Source organism: Cherax quadricarinatus, chromosome 8, assembly GCF_038502225.1.
Source record: "Cherax quadricarinatus isolate ZL_2023a chromosome 8, ASM3850222v1, whole genome shotgun sequence".
NCBI lineage: Eukaryota > Metazoa > Arthropoda > Malacostraca > Decapoda > Parastacidae > Cherax > Cherax quadricarinatus.
The window spans coordinates 29,729,298-29,735,297 of NC_091299.1; positions in this window are offsets into that span (position 1 = coordinate 29,729,298).

Sequence of the window (6,000 nt, forward strand, 5' to 3'; positions counted from 1 at the left end):
TTCTCACTTGTCCTATATGGCAAGATGAACGTTGCTATTTAAGCCAAGATCGCAAGTTCTGCCTATTCGGCACGACATATATATATATATATATATATATATATATATATATATATATATATATATATATATATATATATATATATATATATATATATATATATATATATATATATATATATATATATATATATATATACATGCGTGTTCAGACATATATATACACACCACTTTGATTTTTTCATCTATTTTACTAACTAGTCCTTGTTCTTGTTTATTTCCTCTTATCTCCATGGATAAGTGGAACAGAATGCTTCCTCTGTAAGCTATGCGTGTTGTAAGAGGCGACTAAAATGCCGGGAGGAAGGGGCTTGTAACCCTTACCTGGAGTCTACCTTGAGGTTATTACGGGGATCATTGCCCCCGCGACCCGGTCCACGACCAGGCCTCCCGGTGGATCAGGGCATGATCAACCAGGCTGTAACTGCTGGCCGCACGCAGTCCAACGTATGAACCACAGCCCGGCTGATCCGGCACTGACTTTTAGGTATCTGTCCAGCTCTCTCTTGAAGGCAGCCAAGGGTTTGTTGGTATTTCTCCTTATGCTTGGTGGGAGGCTGTTGAACAGTCTTGGGCCCCGGACGCTTATGGTGTTTTCTCATAGTGTACCAATGGGGGTATTTTGTATCGCCTGCCCATCGCCTTTCGTAGGGAGTGATTTCTGTGGCAGATTCGGGACCATTCCTTCTAGGATTTTCCAAGTGTAGATTATGATATATCTCTCTCTCCTCCGTTCCAACGAGTACAAGTCAAGTGCTTCCAAGCGTTCCCAGTAGTTAAGGTGCTTGACAGAACTTATACGTGCAGTCAAGGTTCTCTGTACACTCTCTAGATCTGCAATTTCACCTGCTTTGAACGGAGATGTTAATGTACACCAGTATTCCAGCCTAGAGAGAACAAGTGATTTGAAAAGGATCATCATTGGCTTGCCATCTCTCTTTTTGAACGTTCTCATTATCCATCCTATCATTTTCTTTGCACTTGTGATCGTGGCACTGTTGTGATCCTTGAAAGTGAGATCCTCAGACATTTCTACTCCCTACATTATTTTTCCGCTCTATTGTATGGCCAGAGTTTGTAGTTTACTCTGTTCTAGTTATTATCTCCTCCAGTTTTCCATAACGTAGTAGTTGGAATTTGTCTTCATTGAACATCGTATTGTTTTCCGTTGCTCACTTGAAAACTTTGTTTATATCTTCTTGGAGGTTAACCATGTCCTCAATAGATGACAGCCTCATGCCTAGTATCGTCTGCAAAGGATGATACGGTGCTGTGGGCTATATCTCTGTCTATGTCTGTTATGAGGGTGAGGAACAGGATGGGGGCGAGTACTGTGCCTTGTGGAACAGAGCTCTTCACTATGGCAGCCTCCGATTTAACCCTGTTGATCACTACTCTTTGTGTTCGATTGCTTAGGAAGTTGAAGACCCATCTCCCCACTTTGCCAGTTATTCCTTTAGCACGTATTTTGTGCGCTATTACGCCATGATCGCGCTTGTCAAACGCTTTTGCAAAGTCTGTGTATATTACATCTGCATTCTGATTTTCTTCCAGTGCATCAAAGGCCATATCATAGTGATCCAGTAGTTGTGCGAGGCAGGAGCGACCTGCCCTGAACCCATGTTGCCCTGGAGTGTACAGTTTTTGGGAATCCAGGTGTTTTGCAATCCTGCTTCTTAGCACTCTTTCAAAGATTTTTGTGATGTGGGACTTCAGAGCTATTGGTCTATGGTTCTTAGCTAATGCTTTGCTCCCACCTTTATGGAGTGGGGCTATATCCGTTGTTTTAAGTGACTGGAATTTCACCCATGTCCAAGCTCCTCCTCCATAGTGTACTTAGGCCACGTAAGAGGTTTTTTTTGCAGTTCTTAATGAACACAGAGCTTCACGAGTCTGGGCCTGGGGCTGAGTGCATGGCCATGTTGTCAATGGCTTTTTCAAAGTCTATCGGAGTTAGGGTAATGTCGGAAATCTAGCATACATTTATGGAGTTTTGAGGCTCCTTCATGAAGAAATCATTTGGTTCGTCTATCCTCAGATTGATTAGTGGCTCACTAAACACAGAGTCGTACTGAGATTTCAGTGTTTCACTCATTTCCTTGTTGTCATCTGTGTAAATCCCATCCTGTCTGAGTAAGGGCCCGATACTAGATGTGGTATTTGCCTTGTTTTTTGGCATATGAAAAGAAATATTTCGAATTTCTTTCAATTTCGCTAATAGCTTTAAGCTCCTCCTGTCTCTCCTGGTTCCTGTAAGAGTTCTTTAACTTAAGTTCGACAGTTTCCACTTTGGGAGTCAGTGCAAGATAGAAGAAGAAGTTACCCTCCAACCGGAGGGCCCAAGAGAGAAGATAGAAGAATGAAGAAGACGATCGACACCCCCGCCCCGGGGGCCACCGCCGGGTCACCATCTGGAGAAGACCCGGGCCGGAAGTACCGGCAAATCTTTAATGAATGAATGAAGTTTCCACTTCCCTGGTCAGCGCCTCCTTCCGTGTATCAGATATTCTAGTGTTCCTGAGGAGCTCAGTGATTATTCGTCGTCTTCTGTAGAGGGAGCGTCTTTCTCTCTCCAGTTTACTCCTGCTCTTTTTCTTTCTTAGGTAAATATGCCTAGAACATGCTTCAGCTGCCAGGAAGTTGATCTTTTCAAAGCACTGGTTTGGATCCATGTTATTTAAGATATCTTCCCAACATGTTACATTTAAGACATGGTTTACCTGGTCTCAGTTGAGGTTCTTGTTGTTGAAGTTGTATTTTGTGAAGACACCTTCACAAGTACATGCATTTTGCTGATCAGGACCCCTGTGCATGAAAGTCTGGACTTCGATTAGATTGTGATCGAAATTAGTTGTTTTTAATATTATGTCTCTTACCAGTTCCTCATTATTTGTGAAGATAAGGTCAAGTGTGTTTTCTAGTCTTGTTGGTTCCACTATCTTCTGGCTTATGGTGTGTTTATCGCAGAGACTTAGTAGCTCATGTGTGTGTGACCTTTCATCTGCGCTACCCCCAGTGATTGTTTTTGCTATAACATTATTCGCTACATTCTTCCATTTTGTATGCCTTAGGTTGAAATAACCAAGCAGTAAGATGTTCGGGATGGAGCGGGAAGGTTTTCCAGACAGTAATCTATTTTCAGTAGCTGTTCCTTGAGCTGCTAGGAGGTTGCATCTGGTGGCTTATATACAACCACGATGACTAGGTTTTGGTTCTCGATCTTTATTAGCAACTCTGTGCAGATGAGCGACTATTTGACATATAGGCCTACCCTCCCTTGTTGCCTGTTCTATCTGTCGCATCTAAAAAGGTTGTACCCACTTATCCATATTTCACTGTCAAAGTGATCTTTTGTGTGAGTCTCTGTGAAGGTTGCAAACATTGCATTAGACTCCTCTAGAAGTCCACTGATAAAAGGTATTTTGTTGTTGGTGGATGGCTTAAGGCCCTGTATATTAGCAAATATGAACGAGGTTGTATTCTGCGTTTGTTGGGGGGATTTTGTTATTGGCATCAGTAGTTGTAGTTCTGGAGGGCCATGGGTGGCCACTGGCTGCGCCTCCGGTCCAACAAGGCTCCAAGGTGGTGGACTATTTTTGTTATTTCTTTTCATTATCTTTTTCCATTTCCTCCCACTAAAAAATCACCTGGAGTTGAGTTGTCGTAGCTACTATTGTTTGACTTGTGGGGTCTGTGCCTCCTTGTCCCTCTTAGATGGTATGCAGGGCCGTTGATGTTGTAACACTGCTTTTGGAGGACCGAGGAGTGACAGATTTTTGGGTGAAAGAAAGTACAGGAAGAAGAGCGACACACTCCTTAAGACATGAGGTCACTACATTTGTTTGGGATGCTAAAAATTGTATGTCTCATTTTTTTTTCCTGATATTCCATGCTTACAAATGCCCCAAGCATAGTATTTACACAATTTCACTTTTGGTTGAATAGAATTGTTTGGAGGTGTGTTGTCAAATTATTGTATTTCTTTTTGGGCCACCCTGCCTTGGTGGGATACTGCCGGTTTTTTGAAAAAAGAGTATATATATATATATATATATATATATATATATATATATATATATATATATATATATATATATATATAATGAGAACCTTCAAAACTAGGGAGGCCAAGCCCATGATGACACTCTTCAGGTCACTTGTTCTATCTAGGCTGGAATATTGCTGCACACTAACAGCACCTTTCAAGGCAGGTGAAATTGCCGACCTAGAAAATGTACAGAGAACCTTCACAGCGCACATAACGGAGATAAAACACCTCAATTATTGGGAGCGCTTGAGGTTCCTAAACCTGTATTCCCTGGAACGCAGGAGGGAGAGATACATGATTATATACACCTGGAAAATCCTAGAGGGACTAGTACCGAACTTGCACACGAAAATCACCCACTACGAAAGCAAAAGACTTGGCAGACGATGCACCATCCCCCCAATGAAAAGCAGGGGTGTCACTAGCACGTTAAGAGACCATACAATAAGTGTCAGGGGCCCGAGACTGTTCAACTGCCTCCCAGCACACATAAGGGGGATTACCAACAGACCCCTGGCAGTCTTCAAGCTGGCACTGGACAAGCACCTAAAGTCAGTTCCGGATCAGCCGGGCTGTGGCTCGTATGTTGGTTTGCGTGCAGCCAGCAGCAACAGCCTGGTTGATCAGGCTCTGATCCACCAGGAGGCCTGGTCTCAGACCGGGCCGCGGGGGCGTTGACCCCCGGAACTCTCTCCAGGTAAACTCCAGGTATATATAATATATATATATATATATATATATATATATATATATATATATATATATATATATATATATATATATATATATATATAAATCTGGTCAATTAGCAAGAACTCATTTAAAATGAAGTCCTTTCTAAAATTTTCTCTTATACGTTTAAAGATATATATTTTTCATTAATGTTAATGTAAAAAAAATTAATTTTGCTCCAAAAGAATCTTAGAAAACTTACCTAACCTTATTATAACAAGAACAATTTATTTTAGCATAACCCAACTAAATATATTTTAGATTTGTTTACAATAATTTAATACTAAACAAACACAGTGAAATATATTTTTTTAGTTAGGTTCAGAATGATTTCGGCGATGATTCAACGAAGATTGCTCTTGCAACTATTGTTCAGGGAGCACTGCAAGTAAAATTCAACACCATATTGTCACTGAAAGAAGCATTCATTGTTGTGTGTCACGATGATGCTGAAGCAGAGAAGCTACTCACTACAGAAGCCACCACAACTCTTACTGCTCGAGGGTTTACTGTTGCATCATCTCCTGCCCTCAGGGCCAGGAAATCAGTATTCCTTAAAAAACTTGACAAGATTCTGACTTCTCAATCAACTGCTGAACTCAAGTCATCCATCGAGACGCAAAATACTTGGGCTACTCTTGACAGCATTACAAAAATCCCAAATGCAACGTCCATGCTCAAGGTCACCTTCACTGACGTGAACATGGCTGCCACTGCTCTGAACGAAGGTCTTGCTGTCTACTACTACTATATCAGTCCTACCTACATTGAAGCAGAAAGATACCTCTACATTCAACATTGCTGGAACTGTTATTCATACTATCACACCACCAAAGCATGTCCAGTAAAAGACAAGAAGTTCTGCACTACATGTGGTAGTGAGGGACACACCTTCAGTTCCTGTAGCGCTGCTGCTCCAACACAACCAGCGTGCTTAAACTGCAAGAGTAATGATCACCATACACTGGCAGCAAAATGTCCTACAAGAAAGGATATTATGAAGAAAACACAAGATGCAGCAAAGAAAAAACACTACTAGCAACACTCCAACGTATGCAGCAATTGCAAAGATACAAGCAAACACCACAAAATTACTTCAAGCATCTACTCGGCCCGCCTCCACCATCATCACTCCTCCAACATGTGACGTAACCAAGATC